Genomic DNA, 17920 nt, shown 5'->3' on the forward strand with positions numbered 1-17920 from the left:
AAGCTTTACTGAAGCGATGCCTCTTACATCTTTCCTGGTTTCTCTAGCCAACAGTCCCACCTCCACACCCCTCCCACCCCCCCGCCCCCGCCTCATTAATTTCATTATATCCGCTTTCTATTCATTTATAGGTATAGATGTAATTTCCCCTAATAGAATGTAGGCTCCTTGAAGGTATCTTCTTTTTTTGTCTTTATCTACTTAGGACCTAGCCCACTGCCTGGCCCATAAGATTTGCTTTAGAAATATAAATATATAATAAATACATAAATATATAATGCATATATATAATATATAATATATAATAAATAAATATATAAATATTCATTGATTGGTTGATATACCTTGTTGTGACATGTTTGCTTACAAATTATGACAGTCTTTAACTTCTATTTTTTTTTTAAACCTTCACCTTCCACCTTAGAATCAATACCTTGTATTGGTTCCAAGGCAGAAGAGCAGTAAGAGGCAACAGGAATTAAGTGATTCACTCAGGGACATGCAGCGAGAAAGTATCTGAGGCTAGATTTGAACCCACTGAACCACCTACGTGCCCCCAATACCTAACTTCTGACAAACAACAACAACAACAAAATGCATCATAAAATAAAATATGATCGTGATGGAATACTATTGAGCTGAATGAAATAATGAACAGGTTAATTTTAGAAAAACATGGAATAACTGACATGAAATTATGAAGAATGAAACAAACAGAACCAAGAGAACATTATATTCAGCGACATAAATAGTGTTTTAAGAATAGCTTGTATATGTCCATCCTGGAAGAACAAGTGATAAATAGAAATAAGCAGGACACAGTTTTATATATACATATATATCTTTTTGTTAAACGAATCCTACTCTCATGTTGGGTTTGGGGAAGGGAGGAAGAGAGAGACTTATATGGATATTCTAATGTAATAAACAAAAATTTAAAAAATCAATTTGAATTTTAAAAATCGATATTCACTATAGAGGTCACTAAGATAATGTCATTGAAATTTATATGGCATTATAAGGTTTACAAAGCATTTTACAACTCATTTTATCCTTATAACTGAGAAGATATGTACTATTATTATCCCCATTTTGCAGAGGAGGAAAATGAGGCACAGAGAGGTTAAGTAACTTGCCCAGAGTCACACAGTTAGTAGTAGTAAGTTTCTGAAGTCAGATTTGAATGTGTACCATACTGTCTGCTGTGCCAGACAGCTGCTTCCTTAGGAGTCAGGATTTTTCCTACCTTGTTCTTGTATCCCTAGTGTTTAACCCAGTACCTAACAAACTGGTATTGTTGGTCAATAGTTTCCAACTCCTGTGGCCCATTTGAGGTTTTCTTGGCAGTGATACTGAAGTAATTGGCCATTCCATTGTCCAACTCATTTTAAAGAGAAGCAATTGGCTATTCCCTTGTCCAACTCATTTTACAGAAGAATAAACTGAGGTAAAAAAGGATTAAATGACTTTCCTGTGGTCACATAGCACGTAAGTATCTGGGGCCATTTTTGAGTCCCAGGAAGATGAATCTTTCTTACTCCAGACTCAGAACTTTGTCCACTGAACCACCTAGCTGCCCAACATAAGAGTGAGTTCTTAATAAATACTTGATTAATGAAATGATTTTAGCCAGGACAATACAAACTTAAAGAGAACCACTTATGGAAATGAAGTGCTTTTGCTAGAGAAGGGATTAGTCTTATTCTCTTTGATCCATTGGGGCAAAACCAGGAGTAAAAAGTAAAAGTCCTCAAAAGACCAATTAAGATTTAAAGGGGCAAAGGGGGGTGGGAACCCATCACTAAAGGATTCCTAGTTTTTATTGGTTGCCTAATTGTGTGGATGTTGCAGGAGGAATTTGTGTTTGACTATTGTTCATCCATATCTGACTCTGTTACCCTATTTGGAATTTTCTTGGCAAAGAAAGGTGAGTGTTTTGCCATTTCCTTCTCCAGCTCATTTTATAGAGGAGGAAACTGGCAAACAGGGTTGAGCGACTTGATCTGAATGACTCAGTGAGTAAGTGTTGGAGGTCAGATTTGAACCCAGAGAGATGAGTCTTTCCAATTCCAAGTGTAGTGTTCTATACACTGTGCTATTGTAGCTGCCCCTTGTTTGGGTATGAACTGGACTAAGGTGTCTAGCAGGTCCCTTCACATGTTGAGATTTGGTGAGTCAGTAAAGCCACGTCATAATGGGTTTGTAGAAGCCACTTGGGAGTATCCCAAGTTGTTTTTAAAATGACAGTATATGTTTTATAATTGGAAACATTGTTCTAGCAGCCTGGTATTTTTTGAAAGTTCATTATTTTTTCCCCATTCATATCAAGATGAATGCATTGCTTTAAACATATGCTTTGTGGGTACTCTCTACATGTGCCTGACACCAAAATAATAGCTCTTGGAGTTGCTAGGTACATCTGGGAACACAGTGAGTCGGCCTGAAGAAGCGCAGAGTCAAAACATACATTTGTTTTGGATGGTCATGTCAAAATGTTTCCTCTCTCGTCTCCCTCCCCTTATCACCCAGCATGAATACAACATGTTACAATAAATTAGATGAAGAAATCAGCCTTGCGTTTGCTATTTTGAGCTTCAATCAAGTACAAAAAATAGTTGGTTCCTGTTATTTTTAGTTTTGTGATTTAACTTTCATAATGACATTATTCATTTTAAATAGCCGAACAAAGAATGAGATTTGGGGAATAAAGGACCAAAGTTATGATTGAATACTGGAACTATTCTGTCTGTTTTCAAAGTAATTCTATCCTCCAAAATACTGAAACACTTCTAGATGTGTGATCATCAGTGGAGGCGAGATGGTCACCAAGACCAGGGACTCTGCACATCTTAGTAGATAGGGAATGTTCAGATCACTCGACCAGGAGCATTTGGGGTTGGACTCCTTAAGGAGTAAATATAAATAGAATGTAGATTAGGGAGAGTGATTGGGTTCCAAAATACCCAGTGGAAGAGAGCATTCATATTGTTAGTCCTGTAGAATTTGATAGTGTTGATCCACCCCTTACTGGTTATTTTCTCTTCCTTGGGTTCTTGTTTCTCTGAATGGCCACCCTTTGCTGGATCTACACTCCATCCTTTCCACTATCCACTTCCCCACCTCTACCCTGAATCTTGTTTCTTCTAACATTATTTTCTAATGGTGAGCCCCTCAGCTCCTATGGCACAAGAAGGCTCAGTGGGAGAGACACTCAGTCCTCCCCCCTCACCCGTTCCAGATGATATCTGCATTCATCCTCTTTCCCACCCATCTTTGAGTCTGAGCTACTCTAGTCATCACACACACACACACACACACACACTCTTTGGGAGTCCTCAATTATAATCCTTCTGCTCCGTGGCTATCCCTTCGGGATCCCTGGATATTGCTAGCTGACATGCCACTATATCCTAAGTATACCTGTGTTTTGTCTTATGACCTAAGTACCACCTGACCATCCCATGCTCCTTGAGGCTGAAACTCCCCGTTGGGTTCTCTCCCCCAATTAGAATTTGAACTCTTTTAATGTTGATGTTTCTAGAACTTCACAAAGTATTTGGTACTGTGGGTTTTAAAATACTGTGTCTGGGGAAACTGCATCCCCCAGCATGCCCCAAGGGTCCCTTCCCTCTTCTTCCTGGTGTGGGATTGGTCTTGAATGGACCAGTCCCGTGCTGGGGGAGACCAAGCCCCTTACTTCCAGGTGCATGATTGGTTTTGAATGGACCAGTTCCGTGTTGGGGGAGGAACCATACCTACTTCCAGGTGCGTGATTGGTTTTAAATGGATCAATCCTGTTTTGGGGAGGGACCACACCCCCTACTTCCTGGTGCAGGATTGGTCTATAAGGACCAATCCCGCACCAAGGAGCGAATTTTGAATCTGAGAAGATTCAGTGCTTACTGGGGTTAGCCTATTTCAGGCTAGGGGAACTCCAATGTTTTTTTCTTTAAATAAAGCTTTAGAGAGATCAAAGTGAGATAGTTTTCTTTCAGCTTTTCAGTACACAATTAAGTATTTAATATTTTAAAAAATCAACTCACTTCTTACTTTAATTATTCTATCTGTATTGATGATTACCAGATCCATATAGCCTACTGTCTTTCCTAATTGCACTCTTATACTGGCATTTGCTTATTGCATATTTCTAATTTGGTTTCCCATAATTATCTCAAATTTAGCTCTTCCAAGATATAATGTCTCTTCCACTCTAATTCCTGTTCTAAAGATCTATATTTTGGGGGTCCTCGCTGTCTTTCCAAGTCACCTAGGTTGCAACTCTAGTAACATCTTCAACCCCTTTCTTTTCCTCATTCCATGTATTGAATCAGGTGTCTAGTATTGTTGAGGCTTCCTTTACAATCTGTCTCCTATATATTCCTTCATCCTAGCTCACATTACTACCCTCATTCAGTCTCTCGTCACCTCTCTCTTATATAATTGCAGGACTTTCTCAACTGGTTTTCCATACCATGCTTTCTTCTATAATTCACCTTCCACACATCTGAGAACATGATTTTCCTAAAGCATCATCTGGATCATGTCACTCCCATACTCAATAAATTTCAGTGGCTCCCTATTACTGTTAAGCTCCAAAATAACCTTCTCTTTCTGACATTTATTGAACTTCATACATTCATAGCCTTATATATACTACTCAGCTTCACAGACTATGGGCCAACTCAAAGGACCAAATTGCTAATCCTCCTACATCACAAATTTTCTCACTCTCCAGTGCCTTTGAATTCATTTGTCTCAGAGATGGTAATGGATCCTCTGCTCCCCTTCTGCCTCTCAGTAACCTTTGATTTTGTTGTTGTTTAATGATATCTGAATCTTTCTGTCCCCATTTGGGTTTTTTTCTGCAAGGATCCTGGAGTGTTTTGCCATTTTCTTCTCCAGCTCATTTCATAGATGAAGAAACTGAGTCGAAGAGGGTTACATGATTTGCTGAGGGTCATACAACGAATAGGCGACTGAAACCAGATTCGACTTAGGTTTTTCTTTCTAGCCCAGCACTCTATCCATCATGCCACCTAGCTGCAATTAGTTTCATTTTAAACTCATTTAAAGTGTCACTTTCTATATAAGGCCTTTCCTGAACCTAGCCATTGCTGGTTTTGCTTCCTCCTTAAAAATTATGGTATTTACTATTTATTATTATGTGGTGACACAGTGGCTAGAGCACAGGGCCTGTAGTCAGAAGTTAGTTCAAAAAGTTCAAATCTAATCTCAAGACATTTATTATGTGTGACTGAGCAAATCACTTAAACTATTGGTCTAGGTTTCCTCAACTGTAAAATGGGCATAATAATAGCACCTACTTTCCCTGCATCATTGTGAGGAACTAACATTTGTAAAAAAGCACCTAGCAAGTTCTTGGCAGAAAAATATGCTAAATAATAGTTATTATTTGTTAATTAATACTTTTCTCTAAGGTTGTTTCCCACCACCCCTGGGATTTAGACAAGGCATTTTAAATCACCCAGAAAAATAGACGCCCAGTGCAGAGGAACCAGGAGAACAATTTATTCACTGACTGTAATACTTTGAAACAGTAGAAGAAAAACATCTTTGAATGGTTGGAATGCTCTGATCTTAGAATGCATTACATAGGCATAGCTCCAAGCAGCCTAATGGGAAAGGGATCATTCCACCTCTTGTCAGCAAGCAGGTCGACCAGAAGTGCACAGTGAGATATATGGCATGAAATATGACTAATATGTAGAGATCTGTTTTCTTTGGCTAGATTTGTTTGTTCCAAGGACTTTTTTGGGTGTGAGAGATTTGGGTATGGTGAGGGATAGTGACAATGATAGGTAGGAAGAAAGGAAGGAAGGAGGGAAGGGAGAGAAGAATGAAGGGAGGAAGATGGGAAGGAAGGAAGGAAGGAAGGAATAAGGGAAGGAAGAAAGGAAGGAAGTAATGAAGGATGGAAGGAAGGATGGAAAAAGGAAGGAAGGAGGAAAGGAAGGAAGGAGGAAAGAAAGGAAGGGAGGAAGAAAAGAAGAAAGGATAAAAAAGGAAGGAAGGAAGGGAGGAAGAGCATTATTTAAAAACTTTAAAGTCACACATGAGTTTCCTCCTCTATAAAAGTGTTAGAATAATAACAGAAGAAAGGGTATTAATTAAACAATCTAAAACAACACAGAAAAATTTCCTCCTTGATAAAATAGGGAGTATAAAAGAAAAAGGAAGATGGGAAGGGGGGAAAGAGAGGGACGAAAGGCCATTTACTAACTACTTTAAAAACCCACAGATGAGTTTCTTTCTCTTAAAATGGGGAGAATAAAAATAAACTCCCAGCCTCACATGGGTGGGATAAGGATAAATGAGTTCATGTATTTGAAAATCCAGGGCAGCTAAGTAGCACAGTGTATTACATTTCTTTAGTCAATAAGATTCATCTTTCTGAGTTCAAATCTGGGCTCAGACCCTGTGTGTGTATGTGTGACCCTGGACAAGTCACTTAACACTGTCTTACTTTCCTTACTTTTAAAATGAGTTGAGGAATGAAATGGCAAGTCACTTTAGATATCTTTTCCAAGAAAATCCTATGTGGGATTTCAAAGAATTAGGCAGAAATGAAATGATTAAGCAATAGCAAATGTGAAATAGCATGGCATAGAGAAGAAAGTGATAGAAGTGGAGTTAAGAAGACCTTTGTCCAAACACTTTTTTAGATTCCTACTAGCTGAACAAGTTAGGTAATCTCTCTGAGCCTCAATTCCCATTTCCCAGTAAAAAGGGGTTAATAATAGTAGCTACTTCACTAGGTTTTTTCCTAATCAAATGAGATGTAATATAAATGCATATAAAACTAATTATAAGCCATAAAGTATAATAAGTAATCTATTATTTTTATTGTTAAAGAATTATAAAGTAAAAATGATAATAATGATAAAATTATTATTATCTTGCCATGTGGTATAGTAGATAGAGAAGCAGTCTTTGGGTCAGGGAAACCTGGATTATTTTCCTTTTCTGAGGCCCACTTGATGTATGACCCTAGGCAAGAAACTTAACCCTCCAACATCCCCAAGCCACTAAGGCAGAGTTACAGAGTAGTTGTTCATATTCTTTGATAGAGTGTCTTCATAAAAAAGCCTTATTATTTGTTGTAATGAAAATAAATAATAACAACCCTATTCTTTAACTCCTCAGTCTGTTCCAGATCATTTAATAATGATCCACAAAATTGTAAAACTTTTGCAATGACGATGTCACCAAATTCAGTCAGATTTTACTCTATGCTTTTAAACAAGGTGAGTGATCTAAGAAAGAGAAGAGAGGATCAGAAACCTTGCCTCCTATTCCCAGCTCCATTACGGAGTTCAGGGGCAAAATAAACAAATCACAAATAAATACATAAACAAATCACTTAACCTTTCTCTGCATCAGCTTCTGCAAAATGAGAATGGTAATTCTTGCTTGTAAACGAGTTTGACATCATTGCCTGAAAGGATCTACAAGAGAGGCAAGTCATTAACTTCTCCATATTTTAGACTGAGTTCTGCCTTCTCAGAACACTTGCCTTTTGCCTTGGGAATTAGATGCCTCTTTCTGTTTGTGCCAAAACAGCTAAAAAGAATTAGTGGTGGGAAAAATTAGTGAAAACTGACCAAGTTTAGGGAAGCTGGGTGGCTCAGGAGATAGAGCACAAGGCCTGGAGTGAACATCTGGGGTCAAATTTGGTTGGACACTTTCTAGTTGTGTGATCCTGAGCAAGTCACTTAATTGCTATTGCCAAGTCCTTGCCCACCTGTCTTAAGTTATGAGAGAGGGAGAGAGAGAGAAAGAGAGAGAGAGAGACAGACAGACAGACAGACAGACAGACAGACAGAGACAGACAGAGAGACACAGAGACACAGAGACACAGAGAGAGATATAGGAGGGAGAGAGAGAGATGAGAGAGAGCGAGAGAGAGAGGGAGAGAGAGATAGACAAAAAGAGACAGAAAAACAGAATTACAGAGAGAAAGAGAAAGGAAGGGAAGGAGGGAGAGAAAAAAAGAGAAAGAAAAAGAGAAAGAAAGAAAGAAAGAAAGAAAGAGAGAAAGAAAGAAAGAAAGAAAGAAAGAAAGAAAGAAAGAAAGAAAGAAAGAAAGAAAGAAAGAAAGAAAGAAAGAAAGAAAGAAAGAAAGAAAGAAAGAAAGAAAGAAAGAAAGAGAAAAGAAAGAAAGAAAGAAAAGAAGGAAGGAAGGATGGAACACGAAATTAAGGAAAGAAGGGAAGAAGGGAGCAAAGAAAGAAAGAAAACTGGCCTAGACTTTCAATGCAATCATTTAATGCCATAATGGGGAAATAGATTCTGTGAGATGGGTTTGGAATTAGATTTCCTGGGTTCAAATTGTAACTCTGTAATTTATTACTATCTCTGTGGCCACAGGCTAGTTATTTTACTTTTCCTCATCTGTAAAGGGGGTTCACCCAGGTGATGTTGACGGTTATTCCCACCTCTAAATCTATGATCTTGTAATCTTTTTTAACTTGTTTCCTGGGAATTCCTGGTTCCAAGCCTAATGCACTACCAACTTTGCAGGATGATTAGGTTGGGGGCTAAGGGGGGTGCAGAGATGAAAAGAAGGCTGCTTCTCTGAGTTTCACAGTCTGACTTTCCCTGAGCTAAGCATGGACTTCTTCATGACTCTTGAATCTTTTTGCTTACTCTCAGTATGTAACTACTTCAATCAGATTCAAGCTGCTCTGTTTTGTATTTGGGAAAAAGTAATCATTGTTGCCTGATACTTCGCAAAACCTATTCTATTTCAAAAGCCACGTTCTTTAACATTGATTTTCCTGTTTAAAATATTTTTTATATTTTAGTTTATATATACTATCATTTTGAAAAATCTCCCTTTATATATTTATATATTTTTGCTGTATAGAAGTGAATTAGAGAAATTCTAATTGAGTTGTATTAGTAACCTATTATAGCTAATGCCATTCTTATTCACTTAATTATTTTAAAAGACAAGCATTTTGGAATGGTGTTTTTCTTTAAATTACTGAACTAGGTGAAGCATTACAGTTTCTGCTCCTGTTCATAAAGCAGCCACAGAGAGTTACAGTTTGTTGGCCAAATGAAATTTGCTGTACTCCTCATAAATCTTTTATTTAATGTGAGGTGTTTTTCTTTTCTTTTCTTTTTTTTCGTGTAGGAAATCAATACTATTACATTGGTGTAAAATACAGATAAGATGTAGTTCACGTTGCCTTTTATAAAATGGCCTTTGTGAAAGGGATTTTTCCAGATACATTTTAATATATCTCAATTTTTTTATCAGTGTGAGAACGTATTCTCATATGCACAGGTGTGGTTATGGGGGAGAAGGAATGGAAGGGAGGGAGGAAGAATGAGAGGGAGTGAGGAAGGAGAGAATGAAGGAGAAAGGATAGGAAGAAGGGAGACAGGAAAGGAGGGGAAAAGGAAAGGAGGGAGAAAGGGAGAGCCAAGAGGAATATTCTCTAATGCAAGATGCACCCTCTGCTAAGTTCTGTTTCATTTTTGTTGCTTTTACATTCAATCCGCCGGAATTCTGTTGTCCAACAGTACTCTGAGGAGATGCTATAAAAGAATCAATAAGATACTGATCCAGCATTATAATTCAGGTATGATGCGTGCATTAATAGCATTGCAAAGAAATCATATAGTCCTCGTCAATGCAAATATTTTTTTCTATCTAAACTATGTAAATATAATGATTAACAATCAGCCACATTCACTATGCAAGCCCTTCGATGTAGCATTTTCCTAATTATAAACACTAGTGTGGGAGGATGTGACTGCTGAGGAAGATTAAACCATTTGTATTTATTCAATGTGGCTTTATAGCATTAACTGGGGAAACTCAGCCTGGCTCTAGTGAATGCAGAAATCCACAACGAACGAAAGAATTTGATTAGGAGAGCAGTAGATTCTGCCAATCTTGACTAGAGATGACAGACTCCACTAATTGTGTATCAGCAGTCATTTCAGTTGTATCATAATCTTGCTATTGATGGAAACATTTAAAAACTGATGAAAATTACTGCCTAATAATTAGGGCTTTTACTAGAGTTGCATAAAGCTTGGAAACCCACCTGGCAAGTGAGCATTCCTTACATTTTTTTTTCTTCAAAAAAGGAAGAAATGAATCCAAGTTTCTCCAGACCAGAGATAGAGGAAAGGATGTCTTCAGGAGGTACAAGATTCTGAAGTCACATCTTCAAATAATCTGCTCAAGAGAGGCTCCCAGGTTCTTTAGTATTCTTCAGAGATTCTGTGGTATAAGAGGACTGCTAGATTTAAAATTAGTAAGAGTGGATTTTAGCTGCTAGGTTGTGCAATGGTTAGAGATTTAGCTGCTAGGTTGTGCAGTGGTTAGAGATTTGGAGTTGAGAAGACTTGAGTTTGAATCTTATCTAAAGCACTTGATAGCTGTGTGACACTGGGCAGTTTACAACTTATTCATGATTAATTTTTCTCAACTGTAAAATGATACAATAATAATAAATGCCCACCTAATGGGATTATTTTGAAATTCAAATGAGATAACATTTATAAAGCACTTTGAAAAACCTTGATGCAGATGGGTGGGTGTAATGGATAGAGCAAAGAGGGTCAGTAAGATGTAAGTTTAATATATTTGCTAGGCATTGTATAATCATTTAACCTTTAACAGTTTTTGTCAACTGTTGTCAACAAAATGGATTAATATTTATAAAGTGTTCAGTACAGTACTTTGTTACTTCATAAAGTTTAACAAATCCTTTTTCTTTTTTTTTTAGTCAGAAAATCTAAGTCTTTAATGAGGAAAGGGATAAGTCCAATATTTGACCCTTTACTCAGAGTCTGGCACCACATATTTTACAGGGCCTATGCCCTGGACTCTGGGGATGTATCCCTGAGAGACACACTGCACTAGATGACAACTCCCAACAATTTTTTTTATCCTTCCTTCCTTCCTTCCTTCCTTCCTTCCTTCCTTCCTTCCTTCCTTCCTTCCTTCCTTCCTTCCTTCCTTCCTTCCTTCCTTCCTTCCTTCCTTCCTTCCTTCCTTCCTTCCTCCCTTCCTCCCTTCCTCCCTTTCTCCCTCCTTTCCTCCCTTCCTCCCTCCTTCCCTCCCTTCCTCCCTCCCTCCCTTCCTTCTTCCTCCCTTCCCTTCTTCCTCCCTCCCTCCCTCCTTCCCTCCCTCCCTTCCTTCCTTCCTTCCTTCCTTCCTTCCTTCCTTCCTTCCTTCCTTCCTTCCTTCCTTCCTTCCTTCCTTCCTTCCTTCCTTCCTTCCTTCCTTCCTTCCTTCCTTCCTTCCTTCCTTCCTTCCTTCCTTCCTCCCTTCCTCCCTTTCTCCCTCCTTTCCTCCCTTCCTCTCTCCTTTTCTCCCTTTCTCCTTCCTTTCCTCCCTTCCTCCCTCCTTCCCTCCCTTCCTCCCTCCCTCCCTTCCTTCTTCCTTCCTTCCTTCCTTCCTTCCTTCCTTCCTTCCTTCCTTCCTTCCTTCCTTCCTTCCTTCCTTCCTTCCTTCCTTCCTTCCTTCCTTCCTTCCTTCCTTCCTTCCTTCCTTCCTTCCTTCCTTCCTTCCTTCCTTCCTTCTTTCCTTCCTTCCTTCCTTCCTTCCTTCCTTCCTTCCTTCCTTCCTTCCTTCCTTCCTTCCTTCCTTCCTTCCTTCCTTCCTTCCTTCCTTCCTTCCTTCCTTCCTTCCTTCCTTCCTTCCTTCCTTCCTTCCTTCTTTCCTTCCTTTTTTTGACTCTTTATTGGTTATGCTACTATGAGCAAACACCTCTCTCTTATCTTTGGTTATCTCCTCTGTGTTTTACTTCACTTTTCTGATCTGTGAAGTGGAAATTCTATAACAAATGAAACTATATATTTGGACCTAGAAGGGACCTTGCATTCTCCCCCTCAATTTACAAATAAGGAAACTGAGGGCCTAAAGAGTTTAGGTCACTTTTTTAATATCACACAAATTCCAAGTGGCAGAACTGGGATTTTCAGTGTCTATTCCCTTAATGGAGTAATGGTTGTTTCATATTTTGGGCTTATATTTCTAGCATCTAGGACAGTTTTAGACATAGAACTTAAAGATACATGTGGAATGACTGATTACAATGAAGAAATTCCTTCCACAGAAGAAGCAAATGCCATACATTATATACCCAGCACTACATAAATGTTGGCTATTATTAGGAAAAATGTTAATTAATAATAATATTCAATATTGAAATAGTGCTTAATGTTAGCAAAACTCTTTATTCACTCTTCAGTTGAGCCCCACAATGACTAGGCCAGTGGAACCTCAGTTTCCTCATCTATAACTTGAAGAGGGTTGGTATAGATGAGCCATAACTACCCTCCATTTCCCATTTTATAAATGAGAAAACTGAGGCTAGAGTTATGTAACTATTAAGGTTCCATATACTTTTAGAAATCTGTAAATGTTCTTTGGAAGCATAGTTGCTCTTCAGGCTTTTGTAATCCTTAATTTGTCTTCAAAATGCCAATAAATGATCATTAAAGTTGTATCTTCATGTATTCTGGAAAAAATAAAAATACATTCCTCAATTTGACATTATGTGAAATGCAACTGATCTGTCTCAGGAAAATACTTTGAAAATATCAGATAAATATGAACAGGGAATAGCTGTGTGGCTCAGTGAACTGAGAGACAAACCTAGAAATGGGAGGTCCTGGATCCAAATTCCTAGCTATGTGACTCTGGGCAAGTCACTTTACCCCCATTGCCTAGCCCTTACCATTCTTCTGACTTGGAACCAATACACAGTATTGATTCTAAGATGGAAGGTTTACAAAAAAAAAAAAAAGATAAATATGGTGATAGGAATGCAAAAGATCAATGCCTTTAATTGGAACAAAATCATTTTTTCAGCAATAGAATTTTTCTGATCTAGCTTTTGAGGCTTTGCTCTCTCTCTCTCTCTCTCTCTCTTTTTGTCTATTATTGTCCTAAAATGATGCATTTTGCTAATGTTCAATTAAAAAAATCCCAAAACCTTCCATACAAAGTTAATAATATCGACTTTAATATTCAACAGTACATGTAGGCTTTAGGTGGTAGTCGGAGGGGTGAGGGCCATTGTTTTAATGATGATAGCATTAAAAATGAGTTAACAGAGGTTTTCACTAAAAGAATTTCCTTACTATTAGAACTCAGAAGGTTTGGAATTTCTTTCTGATGACATTTCAATAGCCCAATACAGTCACTTAAATGGCCCTCCATTGTCCCCTGAAGCAAACCCTGTAGGAAAATGAAGTGAGTATTTGTCATAGTCCTTTGATCTATCCTTAATAGCAGTTGGCAACACCAGGCTTCTGGGTATCCCGAGCCTTCTAGCCCATTTTTCAAGGAGATATTTCAAGAGTTTTGTTCCAGAATTCACCTGCGGAGAATGAACTTTGTCAAACCTAGGCGCTTCCCCAGTCACACCACATACCTTAGGATTCCAATCCATTTTTGAGCAAATATTCTGTACTTTGGGACAATATGATTAAGAATTGGCCTGGGAGACTGGAAGATTCAAGATCCTCCTCTGATGTTTAGTAACTAGTCATCTTGAATAAGTCACCTAACATTCTGCAATATTAACTTATAATTTACAGACCAACTTCATCTGTGGAGGGCATTTTTTCACTATAATCTGTCATTCCATAAATATTTATTAAATTCCTACTCTATGTCTAGAACTGTTAGATGCGAGAGACATAAGCCCAAAATATGAAATAATCATTACTCTCATTTGAAAATAATTCCCTATAACAGCAGTTCTAAACTTTATTATTATTATTATTATTATTATTATTTTAGCTGAAGGTATGATATTCTTTGCTTTGAGGAATTAGTTGTGAGGACACAGGATGCAGTCCAGAAGTCAGGGAAGTCCTATGTAAGGTGGGAAGTGTAAATTTAATAAAAGTCACTGCCCTCATCTAACGAAATAGCCAGGTCCAAAAGAGGGAAAAACAAATAAACAAGCAAAAACCTTCCAGGAACACTGGAAGAGGCAACTTGAACTTTTAAGAACTGAACTGAAATTAAGAAATTAAGAAGTGAATTGAAAGGGATAGGGATTATACAGAAAAGTATAAGGTAAAATTATGTAATCTATGCAAAGATCTCCAGAGCACTAAAAATAAATAAGAATGACCCTGGATTATGGACATTATTTTCTTCCCTAATAATGAGAATTGCCCTAATTGGGTACTTCCCCAGCAGGCACATTCTATATAATCTACCCAAAGTTCTCCAGAGACTAGATATATACAAGAATGACCCTGGATATAAACAAGAATGGATATAAACAAGAATTTTGGGCATTATTGTCTTCCCTACTAATGAGAATTGCCCTGATTGGGTATTTCCCCAGTAGGCACATTTTATTAAAATGCTGGAGGTTTTAGTCAGGACCAAATGAAGAATGATGTAATATATGAGCCATTGCTTGGTTGACTAAGAAAAACCCTGCCAGGAAACGTGTGTGTGTGTGTGTGTGTGTGTGTGTGTGTGTGTGTGTGTGTGTGTGTGTGTATTTTTTCTTTCTTCAAACTAATATGACTTTTCGAATGATTTCCTATAGAACTCGACAAGAAGTCGATTTTTGTTCAGTTTGTTTCCTGGTTGATGACAGAGCATTGGTAAAGACCGCACAGTTTGGGGGATGGTGTTAACATTTGCTTTCTAGCTAGCTGAAATAATTTAGCTTACTTGTGTTTCTTGTACTTGACAAGGGGGAAAAAAAAACCCCAAAAAACCTTTAACAGCCACCATGCTAAGCCTTAACACAAAGAACAGCCATTTTAGCTTGTCCATGACATAGTGATGGATTTGTTTTAAAAAGATATTTAGGATCTGAAGGACACTCTTTCCTCAGATTATAACATTTTAAAGAAAGGTCAAATTGTAGTTTTCAGTTAACCTTAGATCAAACAAAATAGCAAATATGTAATAGAAAGACTCTTTGAAGTTGGCAGTTCATGGGCTATTGTCAAATTTTGTGTCAATCACCCATCCAATTCAGAACAGAAGTGGCATTATCCTTTTCAAAATCTTGTCTTAAGGTTTCAGTGTATTTCTTAGAAGATTGATGAGGGGATTATGTGACTGATACTTGTCTGGTTTTCACAGATATCGCATGCAGCCTCTTCCAAAGGTCATGGAATCTGATACAAATTCTGATTTTCTCAAAATTTCCACATCCAATTGCTTTCATCCCTGCACTGCAGTGAGTGTGCCCATTTCTTTGCATCTGGGCAGAGTTTCCAGAAGGTCCATAGAAAACCTTTTTCTTTCTGATTTCTAATGTTTCTTTTTTTGAATGTTGGCTATTCAAAAATCTCTATAGGTCTCTCCAAAATATGGGAATCAAGAGGGGAGACATTGATTAATTGACTATGAGTACAAGGATTCTGCTCAAAATGTCTTCTAATATTATTTTTAAGGAATTATATCAGCCATGACTTTATGACAACATGGGCCGTTTGGGAATTTTCTATTTCCTATTGTTTTTAAAATTGTATCTCCCTTTTCATCAGTGATCAATTGGAGGCAGCCTAGAAAGGGGATAAAATTGGAAGCAGATAAAATTGGAAGTATTCGAAAGAGTACTGATCTTGCAATCTCACTAACTAGTTTCAAATATGATTTCCTCATCAATTAAAAAAATGTTCATCTTTAGAGTTATGAGCTTGGAATCCCCAGTTTGTGGTGATCTGGTCTCTAAGCTAGGATAGATTATGATAACTTGGTATAAACTGTAGAAATGGGAAACATTAGTAGATTTGGGAAGAAGAGTTCCTGAATAAGGAGACTGTCATACCAATCCTACCTGTTGATAAGAGTGGATTTTGTTCTAATAAGAAAGTTCTAATTCTGGAACTAGGAGATAATGGATACATGTTAATTATTATGACATGAATTGAATATCAGCAGGAGCAAGGATAATTGATGTCAGGTGAATATGGAAAATCTCTAAGATGATGTGAACACCCCCAGAAGTGACATTCAGTAAAGTATAAAAGCTCTGGAGATGCATTTACTTCTCTTGTGAAGACAGATTAAGCAGAAAAGTTTGTATTAAATTGGCTAAAGAAGGAAAAAAATAGAAAGAAAGAAAGACACTTTAAAAAAGTTTTGATAGGAGCAGACTCATTCTATAGTTGAGATAAACAAGATTTTCATGAGATAGCAGTGATAGATTCTTATTGTTTATTAAAGGCTCTATTGAGTCTCAAGTTCTCTATCTTTCTCCTCCCATAATACTTCCCTGTCCCTTGACACAGGGTATAATTTGTTCTTTGTTTTTTCTTTGTCTTCTCTTTGTATGAAAGGAGGAATATGTGCATTCCGGATCCTTTTGTTTCATGGCATGCCAAATTACAAATGTGTCTTTTCTCTCCTGACTTTGATATTTTATTAATTCCCAGAATATCAATGGGCATCTGATTCAAGGAGCCATATAAAGGATGCAAAGTCAGATCAATTTTCAATTTTTTAAATTCATTTGTTGGTTTTGAGTCTTTGACTTAAAATAAAAAAATCCTCAAACTGAAAATTAGTAATTCTTAAGCACTTTGTAATTATATATTAAAAACTGGAGTCCCAACTTCAGGACTATTATGTACTGACCCAGGTCACTACAGACATCAAATGATTGTTTTAATCAATGACCTACATAAAATGGCCATTGAGGTTATTGAAATTCTGGTGATCATACACCCCTTTTGATCATTTGCTTTAGCTAGAGCATCCGTAGTGCTACCGAGACAGGTCTGCTAGCCTGTTCTTCCTGGCAGTTTGTAGTGCTTTCAGGCACATCCTAAAGGTAGTGGCCCCCAGCGGTTAATGAAATTAAACAAAAAATTAAAACAAGATTTATCTACTCGTTCATCTTCCTTGGCAAAAGAGAGACTTTCCATGATCCTGACTCATTCCAAATCTGTCTGCCGCAACTCTCCATAGTGCCTTTTGTCTCCCAGTTTCTAATACTCACGTGGTCTTCTCAGTTCCCTTTTATATTTTGTATCATTGCACTTTTCAAGGAAACCTAGTGTCACTCTGCAGGGCAGCATCTGAATCCCTCATTGTCTGAATGCACAACCTCCTGAATGGTCCAGCCTCCTCTCAGTTTCATGGTCTTCTTTCTCACTACAAGTCTCAAATCTCATTTACAACCACATGACACTGCCGAAATCCTTTTGTTAACTAGAATGGTATTGTATCCGGTGTTCCTGGAAATTAGTTGGCCATCTGCTGTAGCCTGGCAAAAAAGTTTTCTTCTTGTATCGAATCTTTTTTTTTTTCATAATTGAGATTCGATATGGATAGTTTCCTTAAGTCATTCACTCATGACCTTCCATAAATTCCGAAGGCTGACTAAGCAAACCGATTTACCTCTATGTCCCAAAGTAACGTGATTTCTCTTACCTCTCTCTCTCTCCCTTGTGCACACACTGCCAAACAGATCTCTTCATAGTCTTTCATTCTTAATTTATGGCCATATACTTCAAGACTTTTTCTTTGTATCCCCATTCATTCTTAGAGAAGAAAGAAAAAAAAATCCATTCAATGGAGGCTGTTACTGTTGTTAACTCCTTTTAAAGGCAAACTTCCCATTAAAAAAAAAAATACAGGCTGCCAATTAATTTACTCCTGTGGCTGTTGGGACAGCTTTACATGTTGTTTAGTAGATTGTATCCACGGTATTAACTTACACATTAAACTAAGATAGAAATTTAGTCCATTAAGCTGCCAAACACACAGCATTCTCTGAAAGAGTTCGTAATATTATGAGGCATATCTGTTCAAAACGGAACCCACTGCTTCAAAGGATAGAAACACTTCATTTATCTGACATAACAGATATAATAGGAACGTTGGAGAACAAAGTGCTTCTTGCAAGAATTTTCCGAATAAATTGAACTCAGGCTAGTG

The sequence above is a fragment of the Monodelphis domestica genome, chromosome 2, assembly GCF_027887165.1.
Source record: "Monodelphis domestica isolate mMonDom1 chromosome 2, mMonDom1.pri, whole genome shotgun sequence".
NCBI classification, from domain to species: domain Eukaryota; kingdom Metazoa; phylum Chordata; class Mammalia; order Didelphimorphia; family Didelphidae; genus Monodelphis; species Monodelphis domestica.